The sequence below is a fragment of the Lithobates pipiens genome, unplaced genomic scaffold (genome assembly GCF_037356315.1).
Source record: "Lithobates pipiens isolate NorthernLeopardFrog02 unplaced genomic scaffold, aLitPip1_a1.2 Scaffold_25, whole genome shotgun sequence".
In the NCBI taxonomy this organism is placed as follows: Eukaryota; Metazoa; Chordata; class Amphibia; order Anura; family Ranidae; genus Lithobates; species Lithobates pipiens.
The window spans coordinates 142,312,108-142,338,706 of NW_027507787.1; the positions used below are offsets into that span (position 1 = coordinate 142,312,108).

General features: G+C 46.5%; 1 long non-coding RNA gene across 1 annotated transcript; it reads right to left on the reverse strand.

Moving 5' to 3' along the window:
• Nucleotides 1-1,393: 1,393 nt before the first annotated feature.
• LOC143929941 (uncharacterized) lies at nt 1,394-26,599 on the reverse strand. Its single transcript, XR_013262658.1, has 3 exons — nt 26,413-26,599; nt 2,510-2,616; nt 1,394-2,416 (listed from the first exon to the last, which is right to left on the reverse strand). It is a non-coding gene; the product is annotated as an uncharacterized LOC143929941 (long non-coding RNA).

The window sequence follows — 26,599 nt, forward strand, 5'->3', positions numbered from 1 at the left end:
ATCCCAGCCCCCCGTTTGAATTGGTAAGGGGTCCTACCATTTCACAAAGAAAGTGTAAAAATGGTTAAATAAGACAAACACACTTTTGAAAAATTCCTTTATTAAAAATAAAAAAAATAAAAAAAAAGATTCCAGCGGTGGTAATCCACTCTTGCTATCCAGCGATGGATGATCATCTCTCCGGGGTCCAGTAATGGCTGATCTGATCCAGCGACGGGTGATTTTCAGTCCAGCGCTGTTCATACATGCATCCGTCTGAGACAGAAGACGGATGCATGTATGGACAGCGCTGGACTGTGAGATCCCCCTTCGCTGGATCAGATCAGCCATCTCTGGACCCCGGAGAGATGATCATCCATTGCTGGATAGCAAGAGTGGGTTACCACCGCTGGAATCTTTTTTTATTTTTAATAAAGGAATTTTTCAAAAGTGTGTTTGTCTTATTTAACCATTTTTACACTTTCTTTGTGAAATGGTAGAGGTAATTTTGTACCCCCTTACCATTTCAAACGGGGGGGGGCCGGGATCTAGGGATCCCCTTGTTAAAGGGGGCTTCCATATTCTGATAAGCCCCCCATCCGCAGACCCCCACAACCACCGGCCAGGGTTGTGGGGATGAGGCCCTTGTCCACGTCAAAATGGACCCCCCCCGATGTTGAGGGCATGTGGCCTGGTACGGTTCAGGAGGGGGGCACTCTCTCATCCCCCTCTTTTCCTGCGGCCTGCCAGGTTGCGTGCTCGGATAAAGGGTCTGGTATGGATTATTAGGGGGACCCCCACGTCAATTTTTTTTTTTCATTTGACACGGGGTTCCCCTTAATATCCATACCAGACCTGAAGGGCCTGGTAATTGAATTTAGGGGAACCCCCACGCTTTTTATTTTTTATTTTTTTATCAATGAATGAATTGTCGGCTAATACAGAGAACACTCATTGAGTGTTCTCTGTATTACGGGAGCCGACAATGGAAAGTGATTTTAAAAGACTTTTTTCCCTTGCGAAATGACACTTTGTGCAGGGACAGTTCTAAGCATGGGAAAAATGCGCCCCTTCACAGACATACTATAGACACCCCCCCAGGTACGAAATTTAAAGGAATATTACACTTTTATTGTTTCACTTTAATCATTATTAAAATCACTGTTCCTGAAAAAACTGCAGTTTTTAAAACTTTTTTTTGCATTGATCCATGTCCCCTGGGGCAGGACCCAGGTCCCCAAATACTTTTTAGGACAGTAACTTGCATATTAGCCTTTAAAATTAGCATTTTAGATTTCTCCCATAGACTTGTACAGGGTGTTCCGGCTTTTCGAATTTGCTGTGAACAGCCCAAATTGTCTGTCTGGATGTATTAAATTGCTGGTATCCATCAAAGAGGACAAATACAAATGTATGGAATTGAAGATATTTGTCCGTTTCATTATTTACACCGTAGCCAATAACTGGCAGCAAATACAGACTATTGCCGCGTACACATGACCGTTTTTTCCATCGGAATAAATTGACGTTTTTTTTCTTCGACGGAGTTCCTCTGAAACTGTCTTGCCTACACACGATCACACCAAAGACCGACTGTCTAGAATGCGGTGACATACAAGATGTACGACGGGACTAGAAAAAGGAAGTTCAGTAGCCAGCAGCCAATGGCCTCCGTCTGGTACTTGCTTCAGAGCATGTGTCGTTTTTGGTCCATCGGAACAGCATACAGACGAGCGTTGTTCCCGATAGGAATTGGTTCCGTCAGAAATATTTAAAACATGTTCTATTTCTAGGTCCGTCAGAATTTTTGAAAAAACAAAAGTCAAATGAGGCCCACACATGATCGGACTATACCATGAAAAGATTCCGTTGGACTTTTTCTGCTGGAAAGTCCGACTGTGTGTACGCGGCATTAAAGTGGAGTTGAAATAAAAAAATAAAAAAAGATTTGCACTGATCATCATGCCTATGACAGCTCAGTCACTGTGCTGGGAGTGGAGACTGAGCACGCTCTCAGCACGAAAAAGCTCTGCTCCCTGTGGTCACACATGTGGGGCGTGAAGACGTTTAAGTTCACATTCCTTGCTGCTGCACATTACATGGTCAGAAAGAGGCTAATAATTAAAACATTAAACAAGAAATATGACAATTTTTACAAAGACCTGGATTTTCCATCGCAGAAATTGATTAATAACATCTAGAACAGTGACATTGATGGACAAAAGTGATTACATTGGATGTAACCTTCCTGTATTACTCTGTATTGTGGATGATCTGTGGTCTGTAGAGTGTCTGTATGTTGGGAGGAATCTGTCAGATCTTCATGGTACTCTTCTGACAAATCCAGTTCTGGATGGATAGACAGTCATCCTTATTATATCTAGAACCTGCTTCCATCCATACACAGTCTCCTGAATATTTCTCTGATATCTGGAATCTGGGTAATAAATAACAATGAGGTGTTATGAGGATCTCTTGTTTTCTGGATGAACATCATTCATATTTTCATTGTAGATGAAGAGTCACTTACAGGCCGGTATTATAGAGGTGACTGTCCACCCATCTCCATCCATCTCCATCTTTGTACAGACCAATCCATCCATCTGTGTGTTGCTTGATGGATCAGTTTATAAACTCCTGGGAGAAGAGAACATCATCTTTCACCATACAACCACAGACAAGTCTGAAGATCTGTATATTCCATAACTCTATTGTGGACAAATGTCACCAGAAAAAAATGATCCATGAATTGGAATTATTTGTCATTTTCTTGATGTTCTATTACAAACACGATCATTGTCTATTCTTCTATATTAATTAATCAAAGATCACACACTATACATGCTGATTTCCTATGCCCAGGAAGCGTCATCCAATTATACCCTCCAGTGCAATACTCCCAAATCACACGTTCCTGCACAAACGGCTGTATCTTAAGGCCCGTACACACGATCAGACTTTTTGACAACAAACATGCAAATTAGCTGTTTTAAGGCAACATCTGACCGTGTGTACGCTCCATTGGACAAACTTTTTCGATTTTCATCGGACTTTTGTTGGCTGTGCGAACGGACAAACTATTCGACAACTTAAGTCCGATGGAGCAAAGTCTGATCGTGTGTACAGAAAAACATCGGACTTTACAAACATGCATGCTCAGAACCAATGCAAAAGATCAGACAGCAATACAGAAGTTGACCAAAGGTGGCAGTAAAGAGCAGAAAAAAAAACACGTGATTTGGTGAAAGTTGGCTGCAAAAGTCCCATCGTGTGTATGCTTAACAAGTTCACAGCCAATGCCCTTTGTACAGAAATCCACGGGAAAGTTTGTACAAAGTCCAATTGTGTGTATGAGGCTTTAGATTGAGTGCTGAAATGACCAACGGCTGGAACCGACTGCAATCATGAGAAGGAAGTGTCACCAGCACACCAGGATCTCCAAAACTGGGTCCAAAACTTTAATCACATAGTATCAAAAAATACAAGTCAACGGCGATATTCCACGAGTGGCGGCTCCCGTGCGCATGCGCGGGAGTGATGTCATCACGGCTTCGTCGAATGACAGCGGCAGAGCAGCGAGACCCACCGAGAAGATGGATGCTCCGGACTACAGGGGACAGCAGTGACTTTGCTGGCTCCTGTGTCAGGTAAGTGACACATAATGGACTACTATGCGATGCATAGTAGTCCATTATGCTTTACCTTTGCAGGGAATCAAAGAGGAAGTAAACTCATCAGGGTTTACTTCCTCTTTAAAGTTTATTTGATTTATATCACATGCAAATCAAAGGTCACACATTTGATCAACATATGACTAAATTAGTAAATACAACCAAACACCACACTGATACATTTTATTTACTTAATGACACTTACATAGTTGCCAACTGTCCCGAATTTCCCCGGACATTCCCAGGATTAGGACCCTTGTCCTGATTTAATTTTGTCCCGGGAAATGTCCCAGGAAATTAGGTTTGTCCCGGTTTTTGCCGCTGGCCGCTAAAGGTCCGCGGCCGGCGGAGATAATGTCTCCGCCGGCCGCCATTTTAAAGAAGACCAGAAGCTGGTCTACAATAGAGATTCTGCGGTGCCACCCACCCCCTCTGCCAGTGTCTGTGAAGTGTATGAAAGGTGGGCAGTTCAATCTCTTTGCGTGCGGCAACGATGGCGTCTGGATGTCGGGGGCCAGTCTGGATGTCGGGGGGCAGTCTGGATGGCAGAGGGGGGCTAGTATGGATGTCGGGGGGCAGTCTGGATGTTGGGAGCCAGTCTGGATGTTGGGAGCCAGTCTGGGTGTCGGGGGCCAGTCTGGATGTCAGGGGCCAGTATGGATGTCAGAGGGGGCAGTCTGGATGTCAGAGGGGGGGCTAGTATGAATGTCAGAGGGGGGGCTAGTATGAATGTCAGAAGGTGGCTAGTATGGATGTCAGAGGGGGGCTAGTATGGATGTCAGAGGGGGCAGTCTGTATGTTGGGGGACAGTCTGGATGTCAGAGGGGGCCAGTCTGGATTTCAGAGGGGGCCAGTTTGGATGTCAGATGGGGCCAGTCTGGATGTCAGAGGGGCCCCAGAAGTTAGGAGGACTGATGGGGACACCAGATGTAAGGAGGACTGATGAGGACACCAGATGTAAGGAGGACTGATGGGGACACCAGATGTAAGGAGGGGCTCCGCTGATGGAGACACAGATGTGAGGAAGGCTGCTCTGATGGGGCACCTGATGTAAGGAGGGACTATGCTGGGGGCATCTGGTGGCAGGCAACGTGGCTCATGGCTCCCACTAATTCTGCATTATGGTGAGTTGAATGATTGCATTTTATATTTTATATTACAATGTAATAATAGAAATAATGCGCTTCAATCATCCTGACACCATACCAATCATGGCGCCGGGATGATTGAAGCGCTAACACCGGGTATTTGGATTATCTTTATCTGCTGATTGTCAAACTCTGGAAAACACATATTGCTATTGTGGTGTAGGATCTGGGGCTACTGTCCCTCCATCCCTGCCCCCCTTTCCCTCTCTATCCCCCCCTTTCCGTCTCCTTCCCGCATTCATCTCAGACTCTAACCACACCCCTTTGAGCCATACCCATGTAAACAACGCCCACTATTTTAAGTAAAACACTCCAACCACGCGCGCCGCATTTTCACCTTTTCCTATGCCACGCCTATAACCGCATGCCTCGCCCCCTAATTATAATACAACTCTGCCTACTGCCAAAAAAGTGTCCCGAATTTTTTTTTTTACAATGTTGGCAACTATGCACTTACAGACTACAGTAATAGCTTGGATTACGAGCATAATTTGTTCCATAGGAATGCTTGTAATCCAAAGCCCTCGTATATCAAAAGGAGTTTCCCCATCAGACATAATGGAAACTCGGGTAATCCATTTCACAGTCACTGCTTGTCTATGCGGTACTGCATGTGGAGACACTCAGGAACACTTGAAGATGCTCGGAGATGCTCTGAGACACTCAGGCCGCGTACACACGCGGGGACTGTTCGCTCAACTTTGTCCGCTGAACAGTGTTTCAGCGGACAGTCCGCTCGTGTGTGGGCTTTCAGCGGACAGTTTCAGCGAACAGTCTGCTGAACAAAGTTTTTCGGAATTTCCGAAAAACTGTCCGCTGAAACTTTGTTTCAGCGAACAGTCCCCTCGTGTGTAGGCTTGTTCGTCAAACTAAGTTCCGCGCATGCTCAGAAAGGATTTACACACCGAAGGTTGCATTGCAGTGTATAGGACGTCGTTTTCTAGTCCCGTCATACGTGCCGTTCACGTCATCGCGCACGGTTTCAGCGGACTGTTCGTTCATCGTGTGTGGGCAAGTCCGTCCATGCTAAGTTTGAGCGGACTGTCCGCTGAAACTGTTTGACAAACAAAGTTGAGCGAACAGTCCCCGCGTGTGTACGCGGCCTAAGTGTCTCCGAGCATTACCGGCGACCCCACACTTCTAACCAAATGCGGTACTGCACACCCCAGCAGCTTGAATCCTGCTCATCTTGCGAGATAAAGCGAGTCGGGATTTTTTTTAAATAGCTCATATTGCAAAACACTCGTAAACCGCGTTACTCACAATCTGAGGTTCCACTGTATTTGCAAGTGTCATTTTATCCAGGAGTTCCTATATTTTGACAGCTGCTCCTGATGTGTAAAGCCCCGTACACACGAGCGTACTTTTCAACATCCAAAGTCTGACGGAATGATTCCGGCAGACTATTCGATCGTGTGTGGGCTGCAACTGACTTTTGATTCACAAAAGTCTGACAGACTTTAGAAATGGAACATGCTTCAAATTTTTTCGCCAGAACTCTGCCGGACCCAGAAATCCGCTCGTGTGTGTGCTAGTCTGACGGACTAAAACCGACGCTAGGGCAGCTATTGGCTACTGGCTATGAACTTCCTTATTCTAGTCCAGTCATACGTCATCACGTTCAAATCCGTTGGACTTTGGTGTGATTGTGTGTGGCCAAGTCCGTTCATTCGGAAAGTCCTTCAGAACTCTGTCAGAACTCCGTCAGAACTCCGTCGAAAGTCTGCCGGACTTAAGTCCTGTCGTGTGTACGCGGCATAACACAAAGCTGTCCTTTTTACATTACATATATAACAATTGTACAATCGGCCGTTAACCTGATGTAGTCGGACACCTGTCGGTCTAGGATGCTGGATCCGAATGAGACCTGTCGATGGGTCGGCTGAAAGAATGATCTCATATCAGAAGTCACCAACACATCTTCAAACCGCCTTCTTCTTGCAGGCGCTGTTGGATTGGTACCCGCAACTCTTTCTCTGGGAGTGGCAATTCCTCCTCTGCCAGCGCAGAAGAAAAAAAAGCGGAATGCAGCATTTCTCGAAGCAAGGCCTGTAAGTGCTCCTTTCTGACAGCCCTCTGTGATGGTGGTAACATTTCTGCCATTTTGTGTTTGTACCAGGGGTCTAAGTATGTTGCCACCCAGTACTGGTCCTTGACCTTTATGCTTTTTATACAGGGGTCCCTGTTAAAACACTGGAGCATAAAGGCCCCCATTTGCACTAAACTGGAAGCGGTGTGGTGGACTAGCTCCTGCTCATCATCCAGGATAATGCCGTCCTCCTCGTTCTCCTCTCTCCATCCACGCACAACAACAGGGATCCCAGAAAGTTTTAAAGCATGCTCTCCTTGCTCCTCCTCATCCGCCCCGGCACCATCCTCCTCTGACTCCTCTTCAGGCTCCTGTTGTTGACTTGTCTCAGATAGAGTAGCCCCCCCTGGGAATTCATCCAACATTGTGACTTCCTCATCTTCCTGCTCCTCCACGGCTTGATCAATGACACAAAGCAATGCACGCTCCATAAAGAAGGCATAAGGTACCATGTCACTGATGGCATCATGGCTGCGACTGACCAGTTTGGTGATCTCATCAAATGGCCACAGAAGTCTGCATGTGTCACGCATGAGCAGCCACTGGCACGGTGAAAAAAACCAAGCTTCCCAGAACCTGTTCTGCCGCAGATTTCATACAGGTAGTCGTTAACTGCACGTTTCTGCAGGAGCAGCGTATCAAGAATATAGAAGGTTGAGTTCCTTTGCGTCGGGCAATTGCAAATAAGACGTCTGACCGGCACATTGTGTCGTCGCTGAATGTCAGCAAGGTGAGCCATGGCCGTGTAAGATCTTCTGAAATGGGCCGAGATTTTCCTTGCCTGCTGCAAGATGTCCTGGACCCCAGGGTATTTGACAACGAATCACTGCACGACCAAGTTTAGGACGTGTGCCATGCATGGCACGTGTGTAATTTTGCCCTGTTTCAATGCGCTAAGCAGATTGGCACCGTTGTCACACACCACTTTACCAACTATCAAATTGAGCGGTGTTAGCCACTGATCAGCCTGTGGACGCAAAGCTGAAAAGAGTGCAGGGCCAGTGTGGCTCTTGGCTTCCAGGCACAACAGATGCAGCACAGCATGGCAACGTCTCACCTGGCATGTGGAATAGGTTCTGGGGATCTTGGGCGGCGCAGCAGAAGAGACGCTAGCAGCGGAAAAGGAGGAGTCAGCCGAAGAGGAGAGGGAGGATGGAGTAGGAGGAGGAGAAGAAGAGGCAGGCCTGCATGCAATCCGTGGCAGTAAAACCAAATCTACATGGGTGCCACGGGTTACATGCTTGACGGCCATCAGAAGGTTCACCCAGTGGTCAGTAAAAGTTATATACCTTCCCTGCCCGTGTTTGCTGGACCACGTGTCTGTGGTCAGATGTATCTTGGCACCGACACTGTGTGCCAGAGATACATTCACTTGCCGCTGAACATGGCCATATAGCTCTGGGATGCCCTTCTGTAAGAAATACTTCCTTCCTGAGACCTTCCATTGTGGTGTTCCAATGGCCACAAATTTTCGAAAGGCCTGCGAGTCCACCAGTTTATATGGCAGTAGTTGGCAGGCTATCAGTTCTGAAAAGCCACCCATCAACCATTGGGCAAGAGGGTTATCCGGCATCATCATTTTTTTATGCTCGAACATTTGGCCCACGGAAGCCTGCCTTTTTCCAGAAAAACGTGAGGATGGTATGATGGAAGGTGGAGTGGAGGACAATTCTGAGGAGAGAGGAGAAGGAGAAGTAGAAGAGGCTGGACGGTGAGAGCCTGGAGTGTGGCTTTGTGGGCTCCATTTCTCCCACTGGGCTCGGTGATGGCAGCTCGTGTGCCTTCTTAAGGCGGTCGTCCTTAGGTGAGTGTTGGGCTTACCGCGACTTATGCGTTGACTGCAAAGGCTGCAGATGGCAACACTATTGTCAGCAGTGGACACGTTAACAAAAGCCCACACTGCGGAGCCATGTGCCGGCATCCTGGGAGCACCAGATGTGACCATACATGGTTGATGCCTCGCTCCTAATACATTAGCAGTCCCTCCTGTACAATGTAAGTTTCGCCTGCTTCTCCTCCCTATCCGCTGGTCCATATCTCCCTCTGAACTCCCCTCCTCTTCCTCTCTTGTTGGCACCCACGTGACATCACTAGACACGTCATCATCTACGTCACCTTCCCCACCCTATAATTAGAGATCTCAGAGTAGGCAGCAACACCGGGGACCAACCTCCTTGGGCTGATCTGGGTACTGTCGACAGACTGCTGAGTGGCGGTTGTTGCTACCTCCTCTTCCTGATCCAATGCCAATAATGGCTGCGCATCGGCAATGTCTTTTGATGGATCGGAAAATAATTCTTGTGACTCAAGCGGAGGGTATATGGTGGTGGTGGTGTTGGTGGTAGTGTCTTTGGGGGTGCACACAGCAGAGAGTGAAGAGGGTGCAGATCGAGAGGATGAGGAGGGGGCAGAAGAGTAAGGCTAAGTGAGCCACTCAACCAAGTCTGGTGCGTCCTTTGACGTAATCGAACGTACCTCTTGCAATTTTCCACTTTGGCTCAAGCCTGTTGCTCCTGCCCTACCCATACTACCCCTGGGAAAGGGCCTGCCTCTTCCTCTGCCTGTCATTTTTTAAATGATCCTGTGAGAAAAGTCTCTAGAGAAGTGCAGTATGTATGTGGAAGAAGGTATATAACACCCCGCTTCAATCTGTCATTTTGGGGGGCCACTGGTCTATCACACCAGTTATAATACTTTTTTCTAATTGCGTTTGTCACTCTTTGTAGTATCGCTGCAGAACCACTCAGCAGTCACAATGCTGCACAGTGGAAATGCACTATACTATGCTTTCTATATTTGAAAGTATTTTATATGTGTATTACACCCCTATATATTGCACATACAATAAGTACACCTATACAAGTCCTTAAAAGGACCTTTGTGGACCTAATAGTAGCTAGCTAGTAGATAGTGAATTACAGACTGTCCCTGCTCCAAACACCAAACTGTCCCTACACTGAGAAACAACAGCTGCAGAATCGGTCAGCAGCACTGCATTCAGTGCACTATAATATGCTTTCTATATTTGAAAGAAAGTATATTATACGTGTATTACAACCCTATATACTGTACACCTATACCAGTCCTTAAAAGCACCTTTGTGAACCTAGTAGCTAGTGATTTGCAGACTGTCCCTGCTCCAAACACCAAACTGTCCCTCAGTCCCTACACTGATAAAAGACAGCTGCAGAATCGGTCAGCACTCAGCAGCACAGCAATCAGCAGTGCACCATAATATACTTTCTATATTTGAAAGAAAGTATATTATAAGTGTATTACAACCCTATATACTGTACACCTATACCAGTCCTTAAAAGGACTTTTGTGGACCTAATAGTAATAGCTAGTGATTAAACTGACTGTCCCTGCTCCACACAGCGTCCTTTCCCTACACTGACAAAAGACAGAATGTAAAATGGCCGCCAGATCAGGTCTATTTTTAAGGGGGTATGTCCAATTGTCCATGTGCTGAAATGTCTCAATTGGCTGTCCTGTACCCCATGATGGATGTGTCATGGGTAAAAGTTCTTCACAATGTAAACGCATATGTCTGCCGCGCGAACAACGGCAGAAGTCCGCCGGTTTGGCCAATCACGAATGAGCAAAATTCGCAGCAAACCGACCGCCGGGCGAACCACAAGGCCATCTCTTCTCACCAGCATGGCATACTCACTGCCTGAAGAAGGAGCGTGCATGCTCCGAACTCGGCCCTTCGTACCCCCGCCCACTGACGTCACAGCTGATGAGGATGCGACTATTGGATTCCCTCGGAGCCCTGGAAAACAACAGAGCAGACAAGCCCCCACTAGCACCCCAACCCACCAGCTACCCGGATCGGGATCGTACAGAGAGGCCAGCCCATGTGACATGTCATCATTCAATCTACTTCTTGTGAATTACCAATTTTTATTTGCTTTAAACGATGAACACTATTATTACTACATTCAGATGAGCGCTGTTGTGTCTCCCTGCTTTCTTGTGCACAGAGCTACTTCCTCCCTGTCAGCTGGCTGTACACACTGAGTGTAGTAACAGCTAAGACATTTTAATCCTTTTAATCCTTTACTATTGAATTCTACACTCACTTTTTAAAGACATTTTACCCTTCACCATTGAGCTCTATACTTTTCAATTCTAATTGTTTTATGGTTTACTTTTTTGCCCATTTTTCTTATGCATGAATTATTCATGCTTATGGTCATTGTTTTAAACATTTTTTTAACTTAAAGCGGGATTCCACTGTCTTGATCGTTTTTTTTTTTTTTGCATACTGACAATCATTATTATAATTAAATCTAACACTTACTTTTTCGTTTTTTCCATCCAGCAGCATGCTTTTTTGTCATTAAAAAAGATTTTATAAAACCGTCTCCTGACGGTTGTCATTTTGCCTGTGGGCATGTGAAGCCCACAGGCATCCTCTTCCGGGAGAGTGCGCTGATAAAAGACCAGCATGCACCACCCGTTCGATTAGATCTCGCGCATGCGCAGTCAGCGCTATATCGAGCGCCGTTGTAGTGTCATATTTTGCTGCCTGTTGGAACGCACGGCACGAGTGTTTGGAACGCATCGCGCATGAGCAGTACGCAATTTCTGGCGGCAACGTCACTTCCGCAGCATCCTGTGATAGGCAGCAAAATATGACACTACACCCTCGGTGATGCCCAAGGCATCCTGGGAAATGGTGACATACTTCTCCCAGGAGCCTTAGCGAGCCGGGCTGCCGAGGGAAGTGACGTTTTTAGCCCGGGCAATGGAAGAGGCAGATTTCGTGGGACCACCTAGCAACCGCAAGAAATAGGTAAGTAAAACATTTTTTATTATCCAATTAATTTTATTAAGACCCTTTGCTGCACATACAAGTTAGGTTATATTTTTGGTGGCAACACCACTTTAAGGTCCCCCTTTTTTGCCAGTTGCCATTGGCATTTTTTTAATAATCCATAGCCCCAGCCCTGATCTGCCCACAGCTTTTTCCTGTCGCTTCCCAAGCACCACTGCATACCCCTTTATCTGTTCACTTTATGTGATCCCTAAACCTATAACTTTTTGATCCAACAAACCCTCCCTATTAAATTGCAAGCTGGCAGGGCCCCCCTAGCCCTCCTCTATTTAATTGTAAAGTGCTGCAAAAACTGTTGGCGCTATATAAATTCTGTATTATAATAATTATATATGTGCTTCCTTCCCCGACTTTTGTCTCTACAAAATGGTGGCGTAGACATTGGGGTATCGAATCGCAGAGGGGAATGAAGGCACCCAATATTTCCAAAGGTGTCAAATTCTGAAGAGACTGATAGAGGCCCCAATGCTGGACCTGAGCTTGAACTAAATTGTTTTAGCTACAGTATGCAAAGAGGGTGAATAGAAGAGATCTACTGCTAAGTTAAAATCACTAGTATACCTAATCAATTAAGTGATGTGTACTTGCAATCTCTGTTGGTAGTCTTCAAACAGCCACAATCAGGCAGAGCATTTAAAGGCAAGAAATGTTGGTTAATAAATACAAAACACAACAAACTGCAGCCACAACATGTGAATTCATCATTATAAGGTAAGGCCAGCAAAAAACACAGGGAATATAACTACACTAATAGTGATGGCCGAACGGTTCGCCCGGCGGTCGTTTCGCGGCGAATTTCCGACTTTCGCCGTCCGCGGGTTCGAACGCCTTTTTCCGTCGTTCGCCCCGGCGGACTTACGTGTTTAATGTATACAAGAACTTTAACCTTTCGTGACACGTTTATCATGTGTTACAGGACAACCAATTGAGACATGACAGCTCATGGACACTTGTACATTCCCCCTAACCTATAAATACACCCGATCCGGTGGCCATTTTACATTCTTTCTTCTGTCACTGTAGGGAAAGGATCCTGTGTGGAGTAGGGACAGAGAAAACGCTAGCTATTTGGTACACAAAAGTTCTTTTCAGGACTGGTATAGGTGTTAGGTCAGCAGCCTGAGTTTCTTTTGTCAGTTTAGATAAAGGGACAGAGCGCTGTATGCTGCTATTTTAGGGACAGCTCAGCCAGATTAGTCTTTCTTCATCATCATCATCATCATCATCATTAGCTGTTACTATCAGGTCCACAAAAGAGCTGTTCCAGCTAATCGTTCCAGCCTACTCTTTTTTGCCAATTTGTATAGGGACAGGCAGGAAGCAGTGTGTCAGGCAGTGAGGATAATTTTAAAGACTTGCTGTTACTATTAGTTCCACAAAGGTTCTTTTCAGGACTGGTATCAGTGGTACGGTAATAGGCTTGTACACGTATAATATTCTTTCTTCCAAATATAGAAAGAATATTATACTTGACTGCTGCCCTTCTGCTGCAGTCTGCTAATCATTCACAACTCACTTGTTCCACAAAAGTTCTTATAAGGACTGGTAACTTGGTCTGTCTAGGGTGCTACGGTACATAGGCTTGGGTGCGGTACAGTCTGCTGTTCTGTAAGGACCGCTATCGGTCCACAATAGATAGGGTTGCCGTGCACTACTGCTGACCGCTGCCCTATACTGCAGCAGTCCTTCAGCGGTATAGGGACTGACGCACAGTCTGCTAAACACTAACACACAACCTGCTTGGTCCACAAAAGTTCTTATAAGGACTGGTAACTTGGTATAGGGTGCTACGGTACATAGGCCTGAGTGCAGTACAGTCTGCTGTTCTGTAAGGACCGCTATCGGTCCACAATACATAGGGTTGCCGTGCACTACTGCTGACCGCTGCCCTATACTGCAGCAGTCCTTCATTGGTATAGGGACTGACGTACAGTCTGCTAATCACTAACACACAACCTGCTTGGTCCACAAAAGTTCTTATAAGGACTGGTAACTTGGTATAGGGTGCTACGGTACATAGGCCTGAGTGCGTTACAGTCTGCTGTTCTGTAAGGACCGCTATCGGTCCACAATACATAGGGTTGCCGTGCACTACTGCTGACCGCTGCCCTATACTGCAGCAGTCCTTCAGCGGTATAGGGACTGACGCACAGTCTGCTAAACACTAACACACAACCTGCTTGGTCCACAAAAGTTCTTATAAGGACTGGTAACTTGGTATAGGGTGCTACGGTACATAGGCCTGAGTGCAGTACAGTCTGCTGTTCTGTAAGGACCGCTATCGGTCCACAATACATAGGGTTGCCGTGCACTACTGCTGACCGCTGCCCTATACTGCAGCAGTCCTTCAGCGGTATAGGGACTGACGCACAGTCTGCTAAACACTAACACACAACCTGCTTGGTCCACAAAAGTTCTTATAAGGACTGGTAACTTGGTATAGGGTGCTACGGTACATAGGCCTGAGTGCAGTACAGTCTGCTGTTCTGTAAGGACCGCTATCGGTCCACAATACATAGGGTTGCCGTGCACTACTGCTGACCGCTGCCCTATACTGCAGCAGTCCTTCATTGGTATAGGGACTGACGTACAGTCTGCTAATCACTAACACACAACCTGCTTGGTCCACAAAAGTTCTTATAAGGACTGGTAACTTGGTATAGGGTGCTACGGTACATAGGCCTGAGTGCGTTACAGTCTGCTGTTCTGTAAGGACCGCTATCGGTCCACAATACATAGGGTTGCCGTGCACTACTGCTGACCGCTGCCCTATACTGCAGCAGTCCTTCATCGGTATAGGGACTGACGCACAGTCTGCTAATCACTAACACACAACCTGCTTGGTCCACAAAAGTTTTTATAAGGACTGGTAACTTGGTATAGGGTGCTACGGTACATAGGCCTGAGTGCAGTACAGTCTGCTGTTCTGTAAGGACCGCTATCGGTCCACAATACATAGGGTTGACGTGCACTACTGCTGACCGCTGCCCTATACTGCAGCAGTCCTTCATTGGTATAGGGACTGACGTACAGTCTGCTAATCACTAACACACAACCTGCTTGGTCCACAAAAGTTCTTATAAGGACTGGTAACTTGGTATAGGGTGCTACGGTACATAGGCCTGAGTGCGTTACAGTCTGCTGTTCTGTAAGGACCGCTATCGGTCCACAATACATAGGGTTGCCGTGCACTACTGCTGACCGCTGCCCTATACTGCAGCAGTCCTTCAGCGGTATAGGGACTGACGCACAGTCTGCTAAACACTAACACACAACCTGCTTGGTCCACAAAAGTTCTTATAAGGACTGGTAACTTGGTATAGGGTGCTACGGTACATAGGCCTGAGTGCAGTACAGTCTGCTGTTCTGTAAGGACCGCTATCGGTCCACAATACATAGGGTTGCCGTGCACTACTGCTGACCGCTGCCCTATACTGCAGCAGTCCTTCAGCGGTATAGGGACTGACGCACAGTCTGCTAAACACTAACACACAACCTGCTTGGTCCACAAAAGTTCTTATAAGGACTGGTAACTTGGTATAGGGTGCTACGGTACATAGGCCTGAGTGCAGTACAGTCTGCTGTTCTGTAAGGACCGCTATCGGTCCACAATACATAGGGTTGCCGTGCACTACTGCTGACCGCTGCCCTATACTGCAGCAGTCCTTCATTGGTATAGGGACTGACGTACAGTCTGCTAATCACTAACACACAACCTGCTTGGTCCACAAAAGTTCTTATAAGGACTGGTAACTTGGTATAGGGTGCTACGGTACATAGGCCTGAGTGCGTTACAGTCTGCTGTTCTGTAAGGACCGCTATCGGTCCACAATACATAGGGTTGCCGTGCACTACTGCTGACCGCTGCCCTATACTGCAGCAGTCCTTCATCGGTATAGGGACTGACGCACAGTCTGCTAATCACTAACACACAACCTGCTTGGTCCACAAAAGTTTTTATAAGGACTGGTAACTTGGTATAGGGTGCTACGGTACATAGGCCTGAGTGCAGTACAGTCTGCTGTTCTGTAAGGACCGCTATCGGTCCACAATACATAGGGTTGACGTGCACTACTGCTGACCGCTGCCCTATACTGCAGCAGTCCTTCATTGGTATAGGGACTGACGTACAGTCTGCTAATCACTAACACACAACCTGCTTGGTCCACAAAAGTTCTTATAAGGACTGGTAACTTGGTATAGGGTGCTACGGTACATAGGCCTGAGTGCGTTACAGTCTGCTGTTCTGTAAGGACCGCTATCGGTCCACAATACATAGGGTTGCCGTGCACTACTGCTGACCGCTGCCCTATACTGCAGCAGTCCTTCATCGGTATAGGGACTGACGCACAGTCTGCTAATCACTAACACACAACCTGCTTGGTCCACAAAAGTTTTTATAAGGACTGGTAACTTGGTATAGGGTGCTACGGTACATAGGCCTGAGTGCAGTACAGTCTGCTGTTCTGTAAGGACCGCTATCGGTCCACAATACATAGGGTTGACGTGCACTACTGCTGACCGCTGCCCTATACTGCAGCAGTCCTTCATTGGTATAGGGACTGACGTACAGTCTGCTAATCACTAACACACAACCTGCTTGGTCCACAAAAGTTCTTATAAGGACTGGTAACTTGGTATAGGGTGCTACGGTACATAGGCCTGAGTGCGTTACAGTCTGCTGTTCTGTAAGGACCGCTATCGGTCCACAATACATAGGGTTGCCGTGCACTACTGCTGACCGCTGCCCTATACTGCAGCAGTCCTTCAGCGGTATAGGGACTAAGAGTTTTGTCACAGGGTGATTTAAAAAATGACAGGCAGAGGAAGAGGCAGGCCCTTCCGCAGGGGTGGTAGGGGTAGGGCAGGAGCAACAGCCTTGAGCCAAAGTGGGAAGTTGCAGAAGGTGCGTTCAATTACTTTAAAGGACGCACCAGACTTGGTTGAGTGGCTCACTCAGCCTTATTCTTCTGCACCCTCCTCATCCTCTCGATCTGCACCCTCTTCTTCACTCTCTGCTATGTGCACCCCCAAAGACACTACCACCAACAACACGACCACCACCACCACCACCACATACCTTCCGCTTGAGTCACTGGAATTATTTTCCGATCCATATCAAGAGGACATTTCTGATGCGCAGCCACTCTTGGTATTGGATCAGGAAGAGGAGGTAGCAACAAGCGCTACTCAGCAGTCTGACGCCAGTACCCAGATCAGCCCAAGGAGGAGGTTGGTCCCCGGTGTTGCTGCCTACTCTACTTATAGCGGTGGGGAAGGTGACGTTGATGATGACGTGTCTAGTGATGTCACGTGGGTGCCCACAAGAGAGGAAGAGGAGGGGAGTTCAGAGGGAGATATGGACCAGCAGATAGGGAGGAGAAGCAGCAATGACTTACATTGCACAGCAGGGACAAAGCAGACTGCAAATGTATCAGGAGCGAGTCATCGACCATGTACGGTCACATCTGGCGCTCCCAGGACACCGGCACATGGCTCCGCAGTGTGGGCTTTTTTTAACGTGTCCGCTGCTGACAATAGCGTTGCCATCTGCAATCTTTGCAGTCAACGCGTTAGTCGCGGTAAGCCCAATACTCACCTAGGGACGACCGCCTTAAGAAGGCACATGAGCAGCCATCACCGAGCCCAGTGGGAGCAACGGAACACACAAAGCCACACTGCAGGCTCTCACCGTCCAGCCTCGTCTTCTACTTCTCCTTCTCCTCTCTCCTCACAATTGTCCTCCACTCCACCTTCCATCACGCCAAGCTCACATTTTTCTGCAAAAAGGCAGGCTTCCGTGGGCCTAATGTTTGAGCGTAAAAAAATGATGACGCCGGATAACCCTCTTGCCCAACGGTTGGCGGCTGGCTTGTCAGAACTCATAGCCCGCCAACTACTGCCATATAAACTGGTGGACTCGGAGGCCTTTCGCAAATTTGTGGCCATTGGAACACCACAATGGAAGGTCCCAGGAAGGAAGTATTTCTCAGAGAAGGGCATCCCAGAGCTATATGGCCATGTTCAGCGGCAAGTGAATGTATCTCTGGCACACAGTGTCGGTGCCAAGATACATCTGACCACAGACACGTGGTCTAGCAAACACGGGCAGGGAAGGTATATCAGTTTTACTGCCCACTGGGTGAACCTTCTGACGGCCGTCAAGCATGTAACCCGTGGCACCCGTGTAGATTTGGTTTTACCGCCACGGATTGCATGCAGGCCTGACTCTTCTTCTCCTCCTCCTACTCCATCCTCCTCCCTCTCCTCCTCAGCTGCCTCCTCCTTTTCCGCTGCTAGCGTCTCTTCCACTGCACCGCCCAAGCTCCCCAGAACCTATTCCACATGCCAGGTGAGACGTTGCCATGCCGTGCTGCGTCTGTTGTGCCTGGAAGCAAAGAGCCACACTGGCCCGGCACTCCTTTCAGCTTTGCGTTCACAGGCAGATGAGTGGCTAACACCGCTCAATTTGACAGTTGGTAAAGTGGTGTGTGACAACGGTGCCAATCTGCTTAGCGCATTGAAACAGGGCAAAATCACGCACGTGCCGTGCATGGCACACGTCTTAAACTTGGTCGTGCAGCGATTCCTTGTCAAATACCCTGGGGTCCAGGACATCTTGCGGCAGGCAAGGAAAATCTCGGCCCATTTCAGAAGATCTTACACGGCCATGGCTCGCCTTGCTGACATTCAGCGGCGACACCATCTGCCGGTCAGACGTCTTATTTGCGATTGCCCGACGCGATGGAACTCAACCTTCTATATGCTTGATAGGCTGCTCCAGCAGAAACGTGCAGTTAACGTCTACCTGTATGAACTCTGCGAAAGAAACGGTTCTGGGGAGCTGGGTTTTTTTTCACCGCGCCAGTGGCTGCTCATGCGCGACACATGCAGACTTCTGCGGCCATTTGAGGAGATCACCAAACTGGTCAGTCGCAGCCATGGCGCCATCAGTGACATGGTACCTTATGCCTTCTTTCTGGAGCGTGCATTGCGTCGTGTCATTGATCAGGCTGTGGAGGAGCAGGAGCGGGAAGATGAGGAAGTCGCAATGCTGGATGAATTCCCAGGGGGGGCTACTCTATCTGAGACAAGTCAACAACAGGAGTCTGATGAGGAGTCAGAGGAGGATGGTGCCGGGGCGGATGAGCAGGAGCAAGAAGAGCATGCTTTAAACCTTTCTGGGATCCCTGTTGTGCGAGGATGGGGAGAGGAGAATGAAGAGGACGACATTATCCTGGATGATGAGCAGGAGCCAGGCCACCACACCGCTTCCACTTTAGTGCAAATGGGGGCCTTCATGCTCCAGTGTTTTAATAGGGACCCCCGTATAAAAAGCATGAGGGTCAAGGACCAGTACTGGGTGGCAACGTACTTAGACCCCCGGTACAAACACAAAATGGCGGAAATGTTACCGCCGTCGCAGAGGGCTGTCAGAATGCAGCACTTCCAGGCCTTGCTTCGAGAAATGCTGCATTCTGCTTTTGCGTGCGCTGGCAGAGGAGCAATTCCCACTCCCAGAGAAGGATTTGCGGGTACCAATCCAACAGCGCCTGCAAGAAGAGGCCGGTTTGAAGATGTGTTGGTGACTTCGGATATGAGGTCATTCTTTCAGCCGACCCATCGACAGGTGTCATCCGGATCCAGCATCAGGGAACGCCTAGACCGTCAGGTGTCCGACTACATTGGGTTAACGGCCGATGTGGACGCTCTGAGGAGTGATGAACCCCTAGACTACTGGGTGGGCAGGCTTGACCTCTGGCCAGAGCTTGCCCAATTTGCAATCGAACTGTTGGCTTGCCCCTCATCCAGTGTCCTGTCCGAAAGGACGTTCAGCGCAGCAGGGGGGATTGTGACCGATAAGCGTACTCGCCTAGCTCACCACAGTGTTAACTACCTCACATTTCTAAAAATGAATGAGGCATGGATCTCGGAGGAATTCAACACATGTGATCAGTAGACCATGTATATGTCTATAAACAATTTTTGGAATCAAGCACACAGACCTTCTTAATTCATTTGGCTCACTTCCCTGACCCAAAAAAGCACACCGTACTATATGCCCCTACCCTCCTCTTTGAAGAGGTTGAGCGGTGTCATATTTCTACTGGGGCTGCTTATTATGAGGGGTTCCCACCATCCCTGTGCTGTGCTGACTTCCTCCTGGGTGTTCTTATTATGAGGGGCTCCCACCATCCCTGTGCTGTGCTGACTTCCTCCTGGGGGTTCTTATTATGAGGGGATCACACCATCCCTGTGCTGTGCTGACTTCCTCCTGGGGGTTCTTATTATGAGGGGATCACACCATCCCTGTGCTGTGCTGACTTCCTCCTGGGGGTTCTTATTATGAGGGGATCACACCATCCCTGTGCTGTGCTGACTTCCTCCTGGGGCTGCTTACGGTGCTGCTGTCAGCGCTGTATGTCACGGAGCTGCTGTCAGCGCTGTATGTCACGGAGCTGCTGTCAGCGCTGTATGTCACGGAGCTGCTGTCAGCGCTGTATGTCACGGAGCTGCTGTCAGCGCTGTATGTCACGGTGCTGCTGTCAGCGCTGTATGTCACGGAGCTGCTGTCAGCGCTGTATGTCACGGAGCTGCTGTCAGTGCTGTATGTCACGGAGCTGCTGTCAGCGCTGTATGTCACGGTGCTGCTGTCAGCGCTGTATGTCACGGAGCTGCTGTCAGCGCTGTATGTCACGGTGCTGCTGTCAGCGCTGTATGTCACGGAGCTGCTGTCAGCGCTGTATGTCACGGAGCTGCTGTCAGCGCTGTATGTCACGGTGCTGCTGTCAGCGCTGTATGTCACGGAGCTGCTGTCAGCGCTGTATGTCACGGAGCTGCTGTCAGCGCTGTATGTCACGGAGCTGCTGTCAGCGCTGTATGTCACGGAGCTGCTGTCAGCGCTGTATGTCACGGAGCTGCTGTCAGCGCTGTATGTCACGGTGCTGATGTCAGTGCTCTGTATTACGGTGCTGCTGTCAGTGCTCTGTATCTCCAGCACCCTCTTGTTTGCCTACCCTGGTCCCTGACCTTCCCTCTCCTCCATTGCCTTCATTAGCTCCATAGTCCTGAATTGTCAGAACAATTTCCCAAATAAAAAAAAAATGCTTGTAGTTATCGATCCCAAATTCACCTCATACATGTATTATGCTATTGTCCAGGTGGTGGGACTACGTGCTACCCCCTAATAATTACCCCGTGGCCGCAAATTCGACCTAAAGGTTTGCGAAATTCGCCTCCCATTGAAGTCAATGGAGCCCGCGGCGAACGGTCGTTTTCGCGAACGTTTGTGCCCGTTCGCGTTTCGCGTTCGCGAAACGTCCCGTCGGAAGTTCGTCCATCACTATACACTAATACCTAAGTTAAACGATGAAAACATTTAAAAGTGAAAAATGCCTTAAAGTACCACAAAAGGAGTAGTGTTCTAAGTGAGGTAATGATACCCAATCATTATTAATTCTTATAACGTGTAAGCATGTTGAAGCAGTCAGCAAGTGCTGTCCCAGGCTCGAAGGGTTGGGGTTAATGCTTTGCATGGTCTTTTGGCAGGTTCCTGTCTGGGTCTAGCCCACTTGCCCTGTGTGATATAAAAATGGGACAGTGGTCTGGTTCATAGGCGGCCCCGTAGGAGAGAGCCAGCAAGAAAGAGAAATCAAGAAGTTCCAGTGCAACTTTAGTTTGTGAGACCAGTAAGGGCTAGACAAGAATGAAGAGACCTGTAGGAGTAGGAGAATGTCACCTGTCATGGCCTGTACCCAGATAGCAAGCAATTGTGCTGCAAGTTTGAAAATGACTTGCTAAGCCAGCCCTCAAATTTTCCACTCGCCTACTCACATTTTGCAAGTGGAAAATGAGGTCTGGCAAGGAGCTGGGCTGCCTGGGAGTGGGGGCGAGCACCGCTGTCAGGGGAGGGGGGTGAATGGGGGCCATTCTCCCAGAGAGAGTGTGGAGGAACAGAAGGGAGTGGGTAGATCATTATAGCGGAAGACGTGTGTTGAAAAAGGAGATCCGACGTGATCACAGAGTGGGGTTTACCCGTTGTAACAGCTTTACATTACAATTGAAGTCCACGCGCCGTTACACACAGCCCCACCTTCCTGACCCAGCAGCTGTGTTCGCGCATACCTGTTATAGGTGAGATGTTGTCAAAGATAGGGGAGATGTTGTCAAAACTCCTTCCACCAGCGTCTGTCTCCCATAACAGGAGTGGAGTGCACTGCAGATGTTCCCCATCCTGTACAGAAGTACAAGGATTAAAGAGGTACAGGAGTCAAGTTGAGTGCATGTGTGGAGTTCACACAGAGTGCATGGTGGGGCCTGCTCCGCTACAGGAAAATTGTAGCGGGAAGCGCTGGACAGTTGAATGTGGACAATGGCTTATTGTGTCCCCCCCAAAATGCAAGTTACTGTGAAGAAGAGTTAACTGGAGAACAGTTGCAGGGAAATGTACATGGTGTATGTTCATCTCTAAGCATAGAGGCCTGCCATAGGGTTGAGCATTCCCCCAGGACAGCCTCAGCCTTGTCCCAAGGCATTGGTCAAAACAGCACAGAGCAAAAGGCATACCATGTGTGTGTGTGTGTAAAATGACCCTGTAACCAAGAGCCTAACATAGCCCAGAAGAACCCACGTGGGGTAGGCCTCACATGCGACCCAGTACTTGGCGTTCAACGAGTTAATGGGAAAACACGAAGGACAGGACTAACAAACACACAGCAGCTATCCCTTCAGGCACAACAACCCTAGCAGCCTGCCAACAAACTGATATAAATAAATAAAACAAAGAGTTCTGATCAATGATAAGGTTTACTGCACAGTAAGAAGATTGAAGAACCCTTCAAATTAGTTGATATGACAACGAAAATTATTTGGTTATTATTGGCTGGCATTGGCAATCTGATTCTTTATTTCTGAAAGACACTGATACAGTGTTGCAAAAGGACTTAAAGTGGTTCTAAACCCTTACAGATGACATTGACCTACAGGTAAGCCTAGATTAAGGCTTACCTGTAGGTACAAGAAATATCTCCTAAACATACACGGTTTAGGAGATATTTGCAAGAGACAGGCACCATTGTCTCACTGAGCGTGCCGTTGCTAACGGCGATCATGATGTTAGTAGCAGCTCCCGCATGCATGCATGTGCGGGAGTGACGTAATCGCGGCTACGACTAATCACTGCACCGAAACCGCAATACCCAGAAGGAAGATGGATGCTAAGTGGAAAAGGGGACAGCAGTGATACATAATGGGCTACTATGCAATGCATAGTAGCCCATTATGCTTTACCTTTGTAGGGAAACAAAGAGGAAGTAAAACCCATCAGGGTTTACTTCCTCTTTAATAAACATTGATACAGTAGGATTTTTTTCATTTTTGGACGAAGTGAGGAGTAGAGTGTGGCAACTTTTTACTGCAATCTGTGTCTCTATTTGGGGAACTCCCCTTAATTTTCTATCAGGTTAAGAGATGATTTTTTTTTTCTCCTGTGTCCCTGTAGAAAGATTTCCAAACATTTTTTGGCGGTAAGACTCTGTGCTACCTGGAGGATTGCTGGTTTACGCCAGATTTTGGAGAGAAAGGCACGCTGATTGCACAGCTGTGGAATGGGCTATTGAGTTTTGACCTGGGTAGGGCTCAGGATTCCACCCAACAGACAGGAAGTCTGTGCATGGGATTCAGGTGGACTTCCATTCCTCTGAGAGGAGTCAGAGGCTGCATGGGTGCAGCCAGAGCATGCATGTCTGCAGGAGCCAGATGTACTTGGTGATAGAGCAGCAAGGCACTAATCAGGAGTGAGCTAGGAGAAAGCTTAACTCTAGGAATCTGTTTTGGGTCTGAGGAGCAGACCTAAGGCCTAGGCTAAAGGCCTGAATCAGCCGTATGGGAAGAATGTAAGCCAGGAGGCTAAGGTATTGAGTGTACAAGATACAGTAATGGTGGAACGCCCCTGCATGGGTACTGATGTCTTTGTGAACTTTTCTGTGCTTTAAAATAAAAGTAGGCTACCAGGCCCTTAAAAATACAGTTTTGTACTGGCGTACTCACTGGAAAACGCACCTACCATTTGAGTCTGATAACCCCAATCTTATAGTAGGTGGGGAAGGATTAGAAAAACAAATACGTTTTCTTATTGCTATTTGCTTTTCTTTACCAGTGACCACCAATTCCAAACATGTATTAAATAGTTGCTGCGAGAATATCTCAAGCATTCGCACAACTGTCACAAGTAATCCCTGTTATTCGATTAATATTTTTACATTTCCTTTGTCTATATATGAAATATATGTTCTTTGTCTAGTGCCCATAATGTAGTGCTTTCTCCCTGCATGAAGCTGCTGATCATAAAAAATAAACAGACACAGTATAGTGATTATTTGTAATAGGAGGGGGTGGGACTTTAATTGAGGCACAATAGTCAAGTATCTCCATCCCTGTTATTAATGAAAAAGAGATGAACAAGAGGACACAGTTGGGACTTTAAATGAGGTGTGTCACTACCAGTGGATAAAGGCATCATATGTTGAATCAAATAAGGATTCATGCATGCAAAAAAAGAAAATTCCATTAGAAAAATACTTTATTAAATAGCCTTGTTGGCGAATAGTAAATATCAATCTACATCATGGTTACAACAATTCATATGATAAAAAACATGATTATAGGATAGGACCATAACTCACTAGAGTTGTAGGATAAAAAGTAAAAAAAAAGAGAATTCTCAATTACAATGTATATACATAATTAAAAAAAAATGGTTTCTGTCCCAAAGCCTTTGTGGATTTATGACTTTTGTGTTTTTTTTTCTATTTTTCAATGAAAATTCTTAATAAATAAATGTCTAAAAAAAAAATTGGTTTCACCATAAATCTAAATGCAAGATTGTAACATAAAAATTGCATCCTTTAATGCTCGACGGGTTTTGTGGGATACTATTTCCTCAGGAGCAGTGCAATCAGCATATAATTCAACCTCATTATAGCGCATAGTGTATAGGACCATCTGGTAAAGTCCATACCAGAAACTGTGGGATTAGCCCATCAAGATGTAGCAACTTTTCAAAGGATTGCATGGAGAGTATAACTATAAGATTCTGATATTGATATTGCCTACTATTTGCATATCCACGCAGCGAAACTATTATAAATGGACCATTTAGTATAACAGGGATGGTAAGTGCGGGAAGTCCCTCCTATTTTTCAGTGGGGTAACTGAGAAATTTTTAACACCTTTTGTAACTTCTAATAATTTCCCATCACATGTAAAACTTAAAAAAAAAAAATTATGGGTTTATCCTACATAGAACTACTGCTGGTAACAACTAAAATATCTCTGTAAACTGCTAATACTGCCAAGGATTTTATTGCCAATGTGCCAAACTCATAAATACATTTGGCTTACCTTTGAGCAATGTTTTATATAATTAAAAAAATGTTTTTATTGCATTGCTTGTTTATGAGACTGCTGCTTCTTGGCACATGGTTCTCAGTTATGCATCCTCCCTGCTATATGGACCTATTTACAGTAAATGTAACATGGTCATTGTGTTACTTAATTGTTCTTTTATATGTAGCTGCTGCTTTAAAGGTTCGAATTAGAAGATAGATGAAGAATTTTAGCTAAAAAAGCCATTTTGCTTTCCGTGTGTCAAACATGCAATTTATTTCAAAGAACTGCATGGTGATAACAATGTCTCCTCTCAGGATGCTGTCAAGTATACTACAGCATCATGAATATATAAGCGAGGGTCTGAACATGGATGAATCTGCAGTGTAAATAGTGTTTATGATGCGGATTGCATGAAAGCCTCAGTGGATGGAATTTTTGTTATAAATCCTACTAAAACCAAGAAGAGAGTCATTTTGCTATATTGATCTGTGTGATATTTGGCTTCTTGCTGGGAAATATCCTTTGAAGCCATTTTGAAAAAAAAATAATAAAAAAAATGTGACAGATTCTGTTCAGCAGACATGGTTTGATGAAAGCCAGCTCACTGCTTGATCAAAGCTGCATTTCATGTTAAAAAGGAACATTTCAGGCATTCATTCTGTCTCTTGGCCCTTACTCAATACACTGTGAAATTGGTTCACTGTAGTGGGAAAATCTGGAACCTCATTCATTTGACTAAGCCTGACCTTGTTATACTGAATGGCTTTCAAAAGAAAGTAGTGATTTTCACCCACTGCTAATCCAGTATTACTGCCTGGACATCATTATGTTGTTATTGCGCATGCTGGCCAAATACAAAGCATACACACTAGATGTTTTTGGTTACTTTAATAAACTGAACACTCTTTTACATGTCTTTTGCATTAACTGTTTCACAGCCATAAACATGAAAGCTATGATTGTAATTTATTAAACCCAAATGTTTTTTTCTTTCTGACAGGCATTGCCGAGGACACTAATCAAACTCAGAGTCCTAACTGTGACAGCGAGGCACAGATCTCATTTTAGGTACTTACACTGTTTGCAATTAACAACATATTAATTAATAAAAAACTTAATAAAATTAATAAAAAAATATTAATAAAATTAATAAAAAACTGCATTAATATGTGTCTTTTACATCTGTCTGGAGTTCAGCTTTTGTTGAACCTTGGACCGAACCTTAAAATGTTACTAAATCCACAACAGTTAAATCAGTCTGTATATTCAGTAAAGCATGCTTGTTATACTCACTGTGGAACCTAAAGGGTTAATCCTCCACATTGTGTAAAAAGGCTGTTTGATCCTTGAAGGGAATGTAGATTGTCTAGAGGTGGTTTAACCCTCGATGTCTGTTAAAGTGTGATTTTCAATCCCCACAGGCCTGTGAGATTAGCCCATTGAGACAAAGAAACAAGACAACAAAGTCTCTCCGAGCAAA